Source organism: Pongo abelii, chromosome 6 (assembly GCF_028885655.2).
Source record: "Pongo abelii isolate AG06213 chromosome 6, NHGRI_mPonAbe1-v2.0_pri, whole genome shotgun sequence".
Taxonomy (NCBI): Eukaryota; Metazoa; Chordata; class Mammalia; order Primates; family Hominidae; genus Pongo; species Pongo abelii.
Genome location: NC_071991.2, coordinates 17197311 through 17214024, shown reverse-complemented (window position 1 = coordinate 17214024; position 16714 = coordinate 17197311). Strand labels below are relative to the sequence as shown.

The 16714-nt window shown below is 42.0% G+C and overlaps 1 non-coding gene across 1 annotated transcript; it reads right to left on the bottom strand.

Annotated features, from left to right (window-relative positions):
- Positions 1-16365: 16365 nt before the first annotated feature.
- Positions 16366-16472, bottom strand: LOC112134427 (U6 spliceosomal RNA). The gene has a single exon (XR_002915860.1). It is a non-coding gene; the product is annotated as a U6 spliceosomal RNA (small nuclear RNA).
- Between the last annotated feature and the right edge of the window lie 242 nt (positions 16473-16714).

The following is a 16714-nucleotide window of genomic DNA, read 5'->3' as shown; positions in this document are numbered from 1 at the left end:
GTCTCCCAGGCTGGAGTGCAATGGTGCAATCACGTCTCACTACAGACTTGAACTCTGGGCTCAAGTGATCCTCTCGCCTCAGCCTCCTGAGTAGCTGGGACTACAGGCATGTGACACCACACCTGACTAATTTTTAAAATTATTGCAGAGGGCCAGGAGCGGTGGCTCATGCCTGTAATCCCAGAGCTTTGGGAGGCCGAAGTGGGCAGTTCACTTGAGGTCAGGAGTTTGAGACCAGCCTGGCCAACATGGTGAAATCCTGTTTCTACCAAAAATATAAAAATTAGCGGGGCTTGGTGGCAGGTGCCTGTAATCCCAGCTACTCGGGAGGCTGAGGCAGGAAAATTGCTTGGACTCGGGGGGTGGAGGTTGCAGTGAGCCGAGATAGCACCACCGCACTCCAGCCTGGATGACAGAATGAGACTCTGTCTCAAAAAAATATTTTTTTGTAGAGATGGGGTTTTGCTATGTTGCCCAGGCTAGTCTTGAACTCCTGGCCTCAAGCGAGCCTCCCGCTTTGGTCTCCCAAAGTGTCGGAATTAAAGGCATGAGCCACTGTGCTCAGCCTGTTTGCTTTGAGTTATGCCTTTTAAAATCATGATATTATGCCTTTCCCCCACTTTTTTTTAAATGCTCTCAATGGAATATTTATTTTTTTATTGCATATATTTCTGGTGTACAAAATGCTTCAATATACATGTACATAGTAAAATGATTATTACAGACAAATTAAAATGTTCATCATCCCGCATAGTTAGCTATTTTTCATGGTGAAAGTACCTAAAATCTACTTTCTTAGCAAATTTTCAGTGTACAATGCAATACTATTAACTATAGTCCTGATGTTATATATCGGCTGTCTGGACTTATTCATTCTGTATAAGTGTAACTTTGTACACTTTGACTTCCATCTCCCCACTCTCCCAACCCTGGTAACCACTGTTCTGTTCTCTATTTCCATATATTCAAGCGTTGTTTTTATTTTTCTTTCTTTCTTTTTTTTGGATTTCACATGTAAGTGAAATCATGCAGCATTTTTTCTTTCTGTGTCTTTCCCAAGAAGCTATTTTTGGCTTTGACAATTCTTTCTATTGTATTCTATTGTATCTTTATTTTAGACTTCATTCCTTTCATCTTTTTTTTTTTTTTTTTTTTTTTTTTGAGCGAGCGCAATCTCGGCTCACTGCAAGCTCCGCCTCCCGGGTTCACACCATTCTCCTGCCTCAGCCTCCTGAGTAGCTGGGACTACAGGCGCCTACCACCACGCCCGGCTAATTTTTTTGTATTTTTAGTAGAGACGGGGTTTCACCGTATTAGCCAGGATGGTCTCGATTTCCTGACCTTGTGATCTGCCCACCTCGGCCTCCCAAAGTGCTGGGATTACGGGCATGAGCCACAGCGCCCCGCCATTTCTATCTTTATTATTTTCTTCCTGCTACTTTCCTCAAGTTTATTCTGTGCTCTGTCACTAACTTCTTACATTAGATGATTTGATTATTAATTTTTACTCTTTATCTTTTTTATATAAGCAGTTAGGATTATACATTTCCCTATGAGTATTGCTTTAGTGCATACTAACACTTTAAATGTATAAGATTTTATTATGGTTCAGTCTCAAGTAGTGAAACACTCCCATGCTAATTTCCTCTTTGACCCACGAATTAAATTGTGCTTGTGATTTTCAGAATAAAAAGATCTTTTTAAAGTATGTTTTTGAAATGTCTAAATGCATGGGTTTTAGTTACCTTTTTATTGCTGATTTCTAACCATTAAATTTTGGTGAATGTGGTCTATTAGATGCCAGTCCTACAAAAATTGAAAGAACTTTCTGACTTACAGTGTGGTCAGTTTTTATAAATGTTTCATGAGTGGTTGAGAGGAATATGATTCCCCTAATCGTTTGGTGCAGGGACGCACATACGCATATTCATTAGGTCAAGCTTGTTAATTGTGTAGTTCAACCCTTCCGTAATTTACTGCTTGCTTTATTTATTCCTAGGAAAGGTGTGTTTTCCTATTCCGTTCTGTTGATGGATTTGACAATTTCTCATGTAGTTGTGTAATTTTTATCTTATAAGTGAGATTGTGCTACCAATCATGAACAAATATAAAACTACCTTCCTGGGGAAGCAAACCTTTGATCATGATGGCAATCCTTTTTATTCATAATAATACTTGCTTGCTTTAAAGTTTATTTTCTCTGATATCAGAAAACTATGCCAGATTTTTTTTTGCCTTTCAAACTCTCATTTATATACTGGTATATGTGTGTGTGTGTGTGTGTGTGTGTGTGTGTGTGTGTATTTTTAAACTCAATCTGACATTTTCTATTTACTGGAAAATATTAGTCACTCCATTACATTTACTGATATATTTAATCTTCTTTCTTGCATTATAGTTTCTACTTTCTATTTGATCTGCCTTTTCTGTGCTTTATGGATTTTCTTTTTCAGTTTTCTTTTGGATTGATTGTATTTGTAAGTTTCATTGTCCTCTCTATTGTTTTGGAAGTTTTCACTCCATCCTATTCTTTTATTTTATTTATTTATTCATTTTTTTGAGACCGAGTCTTGCTATGTTGCCCAGGCTGGAGTGCAGTGGCGTGATCTCAGCTCACTGCAACCTCCAACTCCTCGGTTCAAGAGATTCTCCTGCCTCAGCCTCCCGAGTAGCTGGGACTACAGGCTTATGGACTAATTTTTTTGTATTTTTAGTAGAGATATGGCTTCACCATGTTGGCCAGGCTGGTCTCAAACTCCTAGCCTCAAGTAATCTGCCCGCATTGGCCTCCCAAAATTCTGGGATTATAGGCGTAAGCCACCACACCTGACCTATTCTATTCTTTTAGTCAGTACCCTTAAAATTTTGATATGGTTAAGTAACTTAGAGACCAAAGTTAAATAGAATATTTCTTTCTCTGAACAATCATAGACCTTTGAATACTTTAAAGAACTTATCCTCTGTTTTACTTATTATTGTAGATCAATATTTAATTTTATGCTGATTTTTTTTCTTTTAACCCACAAATCAGTTGTTTTGCAAATGCTTTAGATCAGGGGTCAGCAGAAGTTTTCTGTGTAGGGACAGATTTTCTGGCCACAAGGTCTATGTCACAGTTACTCAACTCTGCTGTTGTACTACAGAAACAGCCATAAAACCATAAACAAATAAGAGTGGTTGTGTTTCAAGAAAGTTTTATTTACAAAAATAGGCAATGGACTGGATTTGGTCCATAGTTTGTCAACACTTGCTTTAGATCTTCTGATGTGATTATTGCTTTACTTAGTTACCATGTTTTCTTGAATCTTACTTAGACTTTCCTTCTAGGTCATCTCCTCTCTCCTGAAGTATATTCTTTGGATAGTTCCTTAGTGAGGACCTGTTGGTCACAGGCTCTCAGGATTTCTTGACTTTGTCATTGGTTAATGTTATATCTTGGATGAAATGATAGTTTAGCTGGGTATATTTTCTCCAATTTTTTTTTTGTGGGGGAAGGTGGGTAAGAAATAGTACATCCTATTATTTTTATATTTATTTTTAAATCTAAGCCCCCATCTTGATGAACCAGTAAAAAAAAAAAAATTCCAATTTAGTTCTTGTTGGGCCATCTTCTTATGTCCATTTTATAAAATTATATTTAAAGTTCTTAGACTTGCTTAGTGCTGACACATTAGAAAAAATGAGAGTCTCTTGGTGCTTTAAAGTTGTTATTCTATAATTTTCTTAATTTTATAGTTGTTGCTAAAGATTTCTGGCGGTGGTTTAATTAGTGAGAAACTGTCATTTCTCACTGGCCAAAAAAGATTTTTTTTTTCCTTTTCCTTTGGTGTTCTGTGGTTTTACTATGCTGTATCTTGGATGGTAGATATGGCTTGGATTTGTGTCCCTGACCAAATCTCATGTCAAGTTATAATCCCCAATGTTGGAGGAGGGGCCTGGTGGGAGATGATTTGATCACAGGGAGCAGAATTCCCACTTGCTGTTCCCGTGATGGTGAGTGAGTTCTCACAAGAGCTGGTGTGTAGCACCTGCCCCTTCTCTCTCTCTTCCTCCTTCTCTGGCCATGTGAAGATGTGCCTGCTTATCCTTTACCTTCTGCCATGACTGTAAGTTTCCTGAGGCCTGCCAGCCATGCTTCCTATACAGCCTGCAGAACCATGAGCCAATGAAACCTATTTTCTTCATAAATTACCCAGTCTCAGGTAATTCTTTACAGCAATGTGAGAACAGACTAATACAGTGGTCGCTTTATGGCTCCTGCTATAGATTTGTTGTGGTATCTAAATCTGAAGATTTACATCTTCCACTATTTTTTAAAAATTCTCAGCCATCACTTCTCTTAATATTTTCTCTTCTGTGTTCTGTACACTTTCTTGTTTTGGAACATTGATTAGGTGTATATTAGATCAAATTATTCTTTCTTCATCTCTTTGTGCTACATTCTGGGTAATCTCTTTCAGTTCATTAATTCTCTTTTTTTATCACCCAGGCTGGAGTGCAGTGGTGTGATCTCAGCTTACTGAAGTCTCAACCTCCCAGGGTCAAGTGATCCTTCTACTTCAGCCTCCCACATAGCTGGGACTACAGACGTGCACCATCATGCCTGGCTAATTTTTTGTATTTTTTGTAGAGAAGTGGTTTTGCCATGTTGCCCAGGCTGGTCTTGAACTCCTGAGCTCAAGCAATCTGCTTCCCAAAGTGCTAGGATTATAGGCATGAGTCACCACATCTGGTCAATTCTCTTTTCAGTTGTGTTCATTCAGCTCTTTAAACCACATTGAATTCTGAATTTTAATGATTTTATGTTTCATGTTTAGAAGTTCTATTTTTTTTTAAAGCTATGTGGTTATTTTGGAAGGAAGCTATGCTAACCGCTACACCACAAATACCACAGTGGTTATTTTGGGAGCCTCTAAATTTGCACTCATTTTTTATTATACATTTTATTTATTTAAATGTTTTATTTATTTATTTATGTTGATGTATTTGTTTTGTTTTGAGACAGGTTCTCTCTCTCTCTCTCTGTTGCCCAGTCTGGAGTGCAGGGATGCAATCATAGCTAACTGCTGCCTTGACCTCTCAGGCCCAAGCTATCCTTCTACCCTGGTAGCTGGGTCTACTAGTGTCCACCACCATGCCTGGCAAATTTTTGCTTTTTTTTTTTTTTTTGGTAGAGACAAAGTTTTTCTATGTTGCCCAGGCTGGTCTCGAACTCCCGGGCTCAAGCAATCTGCCCGCCTTGGCCTCCCAGAGTGCTGGGATTACTAGTGTGAGCCACCACACCTGGCCTATTTAAATATTTTAAATGCAGTTATTTTACAATCTGTATCTGATAACTCTAACACTAAAAGTTCTTGGTTCTTGAGACTTTATTGTATATTAATCTTATTGACTCTTGAGGAAGGTGACTTTTGTCCTCATGTCTTTTATGATTTTTGATTGCGAGCTTATATGTGACTGGCTTTTCTACTTGAGATTCCTGAAGAGCCTGGGACAGGAATGATTTCCTCTACAACAGGATTTTTGTTGGTTTCTCTTGGGTGCCTGGACTGCTATTAGCATGGTGCATCTTCAATCTAGTCACTTACCTTGGGATTTCCTGGAGCAATCAGAGAGTAAATTCAATCCCATACTCACATAAGGACAGGGCTTGATTACACATTCTCAGAGCAGACCTCCTCTACTCACCATCTTGGCCAAGACAAACATGTTTGCATTTGTTTTGGGTTCCTTTGCTTGAAGAAGGATTTTTTTTTTTTTTTTCCCAGCTCAGCTTTGTATTATAGGCATAGCTCTTGTGGGGTCCTCACTGATGTGAGGAGTCTCAGTTCAAATGCTTCACCATGGACGTATGGAAAACTCAAGTCTCTTATTCCCGGCCAAACCATCAAAACCCAAGTCCAGGATACGGACACCAGCACACGCACCCTAGGGCAGCTTTGGCTCATGGTTGTACTCTAGGTTAATTCCGTGTCCGATCCCTGGAAACCTTCTTTAATTTCTTGTGAAATTTTCTGTGCATTCAGAGCTATATTTGCTGTGGGATAACCAGCATCTACTTGTTTCATAGTGAAACTTTTCCCAGGATATCTATCCAATCCTAAAGCAGGAGACCTGAAGAGAGTCTTTTTTTTTTTGGAGACAGGGTGTCACTCAGTCATCTAAGCTGGAGTGCAGTGGCACAATCATGGCTCACTATAGCCTCAACCTCCTGGGTTCAAGCAATCCTCCCAACCCAGCCTCCTGAGTAGCTGGGATTTCAAGCATGCACCACCATGCCTGGTTAATTATTTTGCTATTTTTTTTTTTGTAGGAATTAGGGTTTCCTTATGTTGCCCAGGCTGGTATGGAACTCCTGAGCTCAAGCGATTCTCCCGCCTCGACCCCCCAAAGTGCTGGGATTACAGGTGTGAGTCACTGCACCAGGTGTAAAGTGTCTGCCTGTATTTTGCATGCTGTTTTTCTTCCTTTGATATATATTCTTCACTAGTTATTTAGCACAAGTGCCAGTGCTAAGACTTTATTCCCTATTTGCTCATGTTAAACATGGTTACAGGTATTCTTCTAACAGAGTCTGGGTCAAGTCTCCTTGTCAAGTCTCCTTGACCTTAGTATCTTTTTATCTTCTCCTTGCCTGAGATTGCAGAGTGTGAGGTCAAGGAAAGGGTGGAAAAGAGAGGGAAGGAGAGGGAGAAGGAGACAGGGAGGGAGGGAGAGAGTGAGGGAGGGAGGGAGGGGAGAGAGGAGAGGAAGAAAGAGGTAGAGATAAGAGAGAGACAGAGAGAAAGAGAAAGAGGGAGAGAGGGAGGAAAAAGGGAGAGGGAGAGAGATGAGAGAGAGGTAGAGATGAGAGAGAAAGGTAGAGATGAGAGAGGTAGAAATGAGAGAGAAGAGAAAGAGGGAGAGAAGGAGGAAAAACAGAGAGAGATGAGAGACAGGGAGAGAGACAGAGAGGAAGTAAAAGAGGGAGGGGGGGGAGAGGAAGAGGAGGAAAGAGGGAAAGGGATAGAGAGAGGAAGAAATAAAGATAAAAAGAGACAGAGATAGAGGGAGAGAGAGGGAGAGAGAGAGAGAGAAAAAGGGAGAGAGAGAAGGACAGAGAGAAAGAGAGAAAAAGAGAAAGGGGGAGAGAGAGAGAAAGTAAAGGGGAGAGAGAGAGGGAAAGAGAGGGAGGGAAAGGGAGAGAAAGAGAGAGAAAGAAAAAGGGAGAGAGAGAAGGACAGGAAGAAAGAGAGAAAAAGAGAAAGGGGGAGATAGGGAGAGAAAGTAAAGGGGAGAGACGGTGGGAAAGGGAGAGAGGGAGAGAGAGTTCACGCAGGTAAGCAGGCTGGGGATGTGCGATATTATGGTGAGTGGGTGTTTTCTGCTCTCTCTTCCTCAAGTTTGTTAAAAAGTCTCATCCTATGGCTCTCACCAACGTCACTCTTGGGCCATTTGAGCCGTTTCCCCAATCCCAGGCAGAGTCCGAAATTTCCCTTTGAACCAATGTTGGGTCCCAGTGAGCCTCTTCCTTGACTTCCCCCATCTCTCCCCAGGGGATGTTTTTCACCACTCCCTGTCTGTGGAAGACACAGAAGGTGAAACCTGGGGCTTTGGGACTCAATGTTTTGTCCTGTGAGAAGAGGGGGACAGAACTGAGTCTCTGTGTGCTTCTTACCCTTCCACGCCTCTCCTTCCCTCAGGACGTCTTATTTATTTTCATGACTGCATCGCAAACTCCCTGTTATTGCTGAAGGTAATTAGCTCTGTGCAATTATAATCATTCTCCATTCCTCTCTGGCTCTCCTCTCCACCAGGGAAAAACAAAGGTGAAACACCGAGATTATGGGGGAGGGCTTCAGTCTTTGAAGCATTTTCTACACGTTTTCACCCCAACTGCCCACACATACCCTCTGCCTGCTTCTCTAGAAATTGAGGTATTTATGAGCTGTCTTAGGATTTTGTCCATTGACCATCTTTATTCTGTTTTGGTTTTGGGGAGAAGATGGCTATGAGAAGCACTAATTCTTAGACATTATTTCTAGACTTTCAGAAAAGGATTATGGGTCAGGTGTGTTGGCTCATGCCTGTAATCCCAGCACTTTGGGAGATAGAGGCAGGAGGATCACTTGAGGCCAGGAGTTCCAGACTAGCCTGGGCAATATGGTGAGACCCCGCCTCCCCCGACCTCTAAAAAAATGTTTTAAATTAATGAGGCATGGTGGCACATACCTGTAGACTCAGCTACTTGGAGGCTGAGGTGGGCGGATCACTTGAGCCCAGGAGGTTGAGGCTTCAGTGAGCTATGATCGTGCCACTGCACTCCAGCCTGGGTGACAGAACAAGATGCTGTCTCAAACAACAACAACAAAAAAACATCCAAAAAGGTTTTTGATGTAAGCCTTGTGGCCCTTTGTTTTTTTGCTTATTGTCTATTTTTATGCTGGTTTTAAATTTGTCTTTTACATTTGTTTTGTTAGTTTTGAGAGCTGAAGACACCACGATGCCGCTTTATTACCTTAATAGTTCATTCAAGACCACATCGGTCCCTTTCTGCAGGGAGCGAGGGCTTTAGACGCAGAAAGACTTCAATTCAAATCTTAGCTCTGTCATTTATGGGATACTGAGCAAGTTACTTACTCTCAGTGTTTCAGTTTTATCCTTTAACACCGTGGTAACAATTATTGATAACAATTATTGTGGTGAGGTCCTGGGATATATACATGAATAAAACAAGGTTTGTTCACTCCACAAGATCATTTTCAAGGGCAGACTGAAAAATAAATGGTTACTAGCCAGATGCAGTGGCTCATGCCTGTAATCCCAGCACTTTGGGATGCCAAGGCAGGAAGATCATTTTAGGTCGGGAGTTCGGGACCAGCCTGGCCAACATGGGGAAACCCCATCTCTACTAAAAATACAAAAATTAGCTGGGTGTGGTGGTGCACACTTGTAATCCCAGCTACTCGGAAGGCTGAGGCAGGAGAATGGCTTGAACCCGGGAAACAGAGGTTGCAGCGTGCCGAGATCATGCCACTGCACTCCAGCCTGGGTGACAAAGCAAGATTTAGTTTCAAAAAAAAAGAAAGAAAGAAAGAAAAAGAAATGATTACTTAAAATGGAGAGTACTCAGTCCAATGGAAGCCTCTGGATTCCCTCAGTCCAATGGAAGCCTCTGGATGATCCTCAGAGGGCAATAGAGAAAGGACAGTGAGGATAAGGATGATCACTCATCTTTTCCAAGTGAGCGTGCACCTGATGAGACAGTTGAAATGACCTGTTGGAAGTAGCAGGAAGAACATGTGAGGAAAGTGTGTAACTGATGTGGCTCCGGAGGGCCATGTAGGAGATGAAACTCAGGGGGCTGCAGGCACCAGGTCATGGAAGATTTGTGTGTCCTCCATGCTTTATTGTTGTTATTATTATTTTTTTTAATTTTTTTGAGATGGGGTCTCACTGTGTCACACAGGCTGGAGTGCAGTGAGGATCATAGCTCACTGCAGCCTCAACCTCCTGGGATCAAATGATCCTCTCGCTTCAGCCTCCCAAGTTTCTGGGACTATAGGTGTGCACCACCGTGTCCGGCTAATTTTTTAATGTTTTTGTAGAGATGAAGTCTCACTGTGTTGTCCAGGCTGGTCTTGAACTCCTGGGCTCTCCCATCTCAGCCTCCCAAAGTGTTGGGATTGCAGGCATGAGCCACTGTGCTTGGCTTAGAATTTGTTCTTAGGAACAATGGATTTTTTTTTTTTTTTTTGAGATGGAATCTCACTCTGTCCAACAGGCTGGAATGCAGTGGCACAATCTCAGCTCACTGCAAGCTCCGCCTCCGGGGTTCATGCCATTCTCTTGCCTTAGCCTCCCTAGTAGCTGGGACTACAGGTGCCTGCCACCATGCCCAGCTAATTTTTTGTATTTTTAGTAGAGATGGGGATTCACCATGTTAGCCAGGATGATCTCGATCTCCTGACCTCATGATCCGCCTGCCTTGGCCTCCCAAAGTGCTAGGATTACAGGCATGAGCCACTGCGCCTGGCCTACAGTTGATGTTTTTAAGTTGAGAGTTAACCACAATCGGATTTGTGTTTTAAAAAATCATGTAGGAGCATTGAAAGAGATGGTTAAAAAGAATGAGGGAGATTGTATACACGGCTGCAACCATATCAGACATCCAACAGGCTCTTCTTACGATATGACTTGGGTATTCCTTCCACTGAGTATATCTGGGCAGGCTTATGATACTGTGAGACTCCCAAGCCAGATCACAGAACCCAACACAGCTTCCTCCTAGGCCTCTTGGTATGTTTGTTCTTGGAACTCACCAACATGTCTTGAGGATGCCCAAGCATTTGTGGAAAGAGCCACAAGGAATGAAATTCAGGACCCCAGCTGAAAGCCAGGGCTGAGCTCCCAGCTGACAGTCAATGTTAACTACCAACCATGGGACTACACCATCTTGAAAGTGGACCCTTCATTCTCAGCGAATTCCACATGGGACAGAGAGGGGCTGACCCTGCTCAGCCCTGCCCAAATTGCACATTCAAGGGCAAAACAAAGGATTACTATTGTTTTGAGACACTGAATTTTGTCATGATTTGCTACTAGGCAATAGATAACTGATACAGGAGGGAGAATGGAAGCAGAGGCATTCATTAGAGAACATAATTACTCAGGCAAAGGATGATGAGGGCTTAGCTAAGGCATTCATTAATGAACAAAATTATGACATGTCAGGCATGGTGCTATGACATGGGACTATAATGTGAACTAGGTAGACAAGGTCTCGTCTCTGAAGAAATTGACTGGCTACTGGGCAGAGAAGATGGAATACAGAATATAGCCACTGAGCTACTTTATTATGTTAACCTAAAGATGTGTGATCTTGTCATGTAATGTTAAGAGGCATTTAAAAAATAGAATAAAATAACTAGAAACATGCATTATTATACGGGTAAAACTTTTGGCATCCAGATAGCATGAAAATGACATTGGCTTTACTCTCTAAGCCCTATTGAACATGTTAGGAAGCGGGTTTTTTTTGTCTTTGTCTCCATTAGAGAAAACCTTCATGTGGGCACTTTTGATGCTCCCCTGCCATTGTGTGATTTTCAGTTCAAAGCACTTGCTATTTGCATCAGTGCTTGTTGCTTTTTTTTTTTTTTGAGGCGGAGAGTGGGAGGATTACACAGTATTCTTTTCAAGTGCTCTCAGTCCCTGATCAAAGGGAGGGTTTTAGAGCCTTAGTTTGTTGGAGATTCCATATAAGACTATTCTTGGTTTGGGGTTTTGAGTAAATCACTTTTGCTTAAACACCAGAGAGAAAGAGTACTAACCCATGCATTGTCAACTACAAAGTCCTATCCAAGTGCCAATTACTTTTATGATTTTAAAATGGAATTTGGGGTTGAGTGGTGTGCAGGGTATTCACCATTGGTGAGGGCATTTCTTTTGAAAGATAATAATTCATTCAATAATTCATTTAATTATTTGAGCCTTTACAAAGAACAGCCAGAGCTCCTCTCCATCTCATTTTTTGCCACACAAAATATTGCCCCCTCTTTCTTCTTCCCTTTAAGCACCACAATAAGAGGTCATCGTCACGACTCAATTCTGCGTGTCCACTGGGGCAAGCTGGCTTTTGTTCTCATCGCTCTGCTGGGAATGGAATCATCAGAGGTTTTTTTGTTGCTGAGTTCTTTGAACTCTTCTTAGTGCGCAGTTGGCCTGGACTCTCTGCAGCACGTGGTGCTGTTGGCCACGGCCTGGTTCTCAAAACCTGGGTCTCCACTGACTTCTGTGCTAACACCCTTGGCTCTTACTTCTCTGATTCCTTTCTCTGCTTCCGTTGCTGCTTTTCTTTCCACGTCTTTCTTTATCTTAAATGTTGATATTACCCTGGGTTTAGTTTTTAAAACCTGATGTGGTTTGGATCTGTGTGCCTGCCCAAATCTCATGTCTAATTGTAATCCCCAATGTTGGAGGTAGGGCCTGGTAGGAGGTGATTGGATCATGTGGGTGGTTTCCGTGGCTTAACACCATTCCCCCTTGATGCTGTCACTGTGATAATGAGTTGTCATGAGATCTGGTACCAAGTGTGTGGTACCTCCCCCTCTCTCTTCCTCCTGCTCCCAACATGTGTAATGCTGGCACCCCACTTTGCCTTCCACCATGATTGTAAGTTTCCTGAGACCTCCCAAGAAGCCGAGCAGATTACAGCATCATACTTTCTGTACAGCCTATACAGACTGTGAACCAATTAAACCTGTTATCTTTATAAATCACCCAGTCTCAGATACTTCTTTATAGCAACGTCAGAATGAACTAATACAAATCCCTTCCAATTTCCCACGATACTGTTATCTAAGACTTCCATCCATCTAATGACTGTCTATATTCTGATGAGTCTCAAAAACCACATCTACTACCCTTGAAGCATCCATGCTTAGGAATCACCATTTTTAAGGATATGAAATTGAACAAGCCGTAGTCTCTCACAGCAAGTACTTTACAGTCTATTAGGGCAGATTAGATGTGCACACTCATTGTGTTTTCAACTTGGACTTCCCCATCTGGCCTAGCAGAGAACAGATACTCAAGACTTAAGGTTTCAGGGTCAAAACTGATTTCTTCCATTGCATAGAGGTGGCACCAACACCTAAGGTGGTTAAGACAGACACCTATAGAACTGTCTATTTTATTTGAAACTGGGTGAAGTTTAGGAGAAAACAAATGCCATCTCAGCTGTAAGTAGAACTGTATCAGTTGGTGTTGCTTAGTTGTAAGCCACAAAAAATGGACTCCAGGTAATTTCAACTAAGAAAAAGAGTATATTGAGAGAATAGAAAATATGTCTTGGAATTGAAGAAAGAACTGGATAACCAAGTTTCAAAAAAAAAAAAAAAAAAAGCACCAACACCATTCTGGAAGACTGGGCAATAGAAACACACAGATTATCACATGCCCAAACCTTGGCTCGGAGGTAGCTCTGCCAGAACTCCAAAGTAAATAAAACTCTGTAGGCTAAGACCTGTTAACTTAAAAAAAAATCACAAATTTGTAAATTTAGAGAAGACTTTATTTCTTGTAAAGGGTTATATCCTGCAAGATGGCCATCCCATATGCTGGGAATCATAGCCTCTGGCCCAGACCAGAGATAGGCACGTCAAAGGAGGAGGAGGAGCTGGGGCAGGAGTTTATGCCGAACAGGTTGGCTAAACATACATATTCAGTAGGTTAAGGAAGAGCTATGAATATTCATGAAGGTTGTCCTAATGTATGCGTATTGAACAAACATGCATCTAACATAGGACCCATGTTCACATTGTGGTGGAGACTTAGCACTTAAATGTATTACAGTTAGCCTCTAAATGTCAAAACATCTTTTCAGGATATGGAGCTACTCAAGTGTGCAGCCTCTATAAACCGGCTGGAACCAGCCCATGGCTGGTGGTCTTCTTATCAGGAGAAAGATACAGAAAGCAGCCTCTTGTCCAATCAAAACTGTAGTTGTGACTGGTGGAATGGAGGGGATCAGTTAGTTAGTGTCTGGTGGTGAGCTAATTATTTTAATAATACTTATCCCAAGGTCAGTGCTTGTTTAGCTGCTAGAGAAAAATAAAAAAAAAAACCTATGTAGTTTGAACCCTGAGTGTAGTTCATTCTTTAAGTGTAGGGGGGTCTGACTTAACCCTTGCCTGACATGACCTTAGATCCTGTTTAGAATTTGGTATATTATTGCCACAAAGAGTCTGTTCTGTCAGTCTCGTGGTCTCTATTTTAACATTAGTGCTGGTCAGCTGTGTGTGAACTGCAAAAGGGCATGTATTATGAGGCATGTCTGACCCCCCATCCCACCGTGGTTGGGAACTCAGTTTTAAGGTTTTTCTGGGGTCCCCTTGGCCAAGAGAGTTTGTTCAGCCGGTTGGGGCAGCAGGGTGGAGGTGGGGCTTAGGCGTTCATTTTTAGTTTACAGACCACAGTTACCAACCACAAGAGGAAAAAGTGGATTAGTCAATCACAGTGCCTGACTCATAGTGGGTATTCAATAGCAAATTTTTGAATGAAGAAATCAATGAATCCAGCTACTAGGTAGATTAGATAATGCCTAAAATCTCTGCCAATGATACTAGAATTCTTTCATAGACCAATGTGAAACTTTCTGGGCATTTTAGTGTGGCTAGCATGGTGAATAAACTATATTTCTGTCTGAAAGAGAAGACAAGAATACTGTGTGTAGCTGTCTTATTGGGATTCAGAAATCACCCTGGTTATTACCGAACCAAATAAAAAGAAACTCAGAAGAAGCATCTGCACATCAAGCTATTGTTTTTCTTCACTGATAGGAGCATTATGGGATGTTGAGGGATGCCAGAGAGGATGCAGTAATGTTCCTTTGGATATAGAACACTTGAGATTTGACAGTTTCACATTTTTCTTTATTTCTGTGAAGGCAGGATCCTGACAGGGCTATATTCTGCCACTCACTGACGCTATTTTCTTGTAAATGGCTGTGAAGGAAAGAGGGGAATAGAGACACCTTATTAATCAACTCGACTACAATTTTATAGCACTGTACCCAGAAGGACACACTGAACTATCGGTGTCAGTCAGGAAAACACATGACTCAGACAAATTAAAGACTATAGAAATTCAACAGGTGGACAGGAGCCAAACTCCATCCAGCAGGCTCTGTGCCTTTAAGCCTGTCTGGGCAGCATTCATTCTCAAGATGTAAAACGGGCAGCCCTATTGATCCACTGGCACATTTGTATGTCTTGAGCCTTTTTTTAATATTTTCTTTTTCTTTCTTCTTTTTTTGGAAGCACCAACTTCCAGGCACAAAGTTTGTTCCTCTACTTCTGCAGAACAAACCAGCACAAAATGCAGCGGTTTAAAGAAAATATTTATTTGGCTCTTACAGGTCTGTGGGTGAACTGGGCTCAGCTGGATTGTTTTCACTTGGGGTCTCTCCAAAAGTTTTTTTTTAAATCTTCAACTTTTATTTTAGGTTCAGGGGTACGTGTGCAGGATGTGCAGGTTTGTTACATAGCTAAATGTGTGCCATGGTGGTTTGCCTCACAGATCATCCCATCACCTAGGTATTAAGCCCCACATGCATTAGCTATTCTTCCTGAAGCTCTCCCTCCCCCCAGTCTCATGATGGGCCGCGGTGTGTGCTGTTCTCCCCATGTGTCCATGTGTTCTCATCATTCAGCTCCCACTTGTAAGTGGGAACATGCGGCATTCGGTTTCCTGCTCCTGTGTTAGTTTGCTGAGGATAATGGCCTCCAACTCCATCCATATCCTTACAAAGGACATGATCTCATTCCTTTTTATGGCTTCGTAGTATTCCATGGTGTATATGTACCACATTTTCTTTATCCAGTCTATTATTGATGGGCATTTGGGTTGATTCCATGTCTTTGCTATTGTGAATCTCTCAAACAGTTTTGCATTTAGATATTGATTACAGTTGGGGTCATCTGAAGGTTCAGCTCTTCTCTGATATGTCTGGTGTCTCAGTGGGGGTAGCAGAGCTATGTGCATTAGCTGGGCAACACTCTCTTTTCATGTTAACCTGGGGTAGCCAACTGCAAAGCACTTACAGTGCAAACTTTCCAAGATCTCCCAGTGGAAGCCACAAGACTTTTTTTTTTTTTTTTTTTGAGACGGAGTCTTACTCTGTCTCCCAGGCTGGAGTGCAGTGGTGCGATCTCAGCTCACTACAACTCTGCCTTTCGGATTCACGCCATTCTCCTGCCTCAGCCTCCTGAGTAGCTGGGACTACAGGCACCAGCCACCACGCCCAGCTAATTTTTTGTATTTTTAGTAGAGACGGGGTTTCACCATGTTAGCCAGGATGGTCTCGATTTCCTGACCTCGTGATCTGCCCATCTCGGCCTCCCAAAGTGCTGGGATTACAGGCATGAACCACCGTGCCCGGCCAAGACTTCTTATGACAGCTTCAGAAGCCATGCAGAGTCACAGGCCTGTTGAGATTTAAGGACTGGCGATTGCATGAGGATGTGAGTCCCGGGAGCTTCATTTCATTAGGAAGCCATCTTTGAACTATAGCAGAGAAACAGTAAAAGAACAAACATAACTAACTCCATTTTTGTTTAAGGGACCTGTACTCATTCCTGCACATAGCCTAGGATAATTTTAGAACACTGGGATAATAACGCACACACAGCAATCATGTAGTTTTAAAAACTAACTCTGGGATTAAGGGAGAAGTATGTAAACAACTAGCTGTTTTGTTGTAAAATTTATATGAGCATTGTGACCTGACCAAGGACGGAGAAGTTTCCAACCTCCTTGGACCCTCACTAGTGCCCAGATGTCTGCGGTGGTCGGTTACCTCTTTTTAAAATTTAAATTATTTTTTAAAATGTGGAATGCTTCAGGAACTTGCATGTCAGCTTTGCCCAGGGGCCTTGCTATTTTTCTCTGTACTGTTCCAATTTTAGTATATGTGCTGCCGAAGCAAGCACTGTCAGTTACATCTTGATCCTAGCCACCCCCCTTCCCCCTGCTCTTAACATAAAAAGAGCCTAAAACTGGTTGTGACTTAAGATGGTACTTTGGGATGATAGTCCACCGTCTTCTTGCTTTGCTTGCTCTCCAACTAAACCAGCTTTTCTTCCCACAAATTCTTGTCTCTTATATAAGGCTTTCAAGTGGTCAGAAGCTGAACCCTGGTTCGGTTACAGAGCAAGGCTGTGTTAGGTTTCTT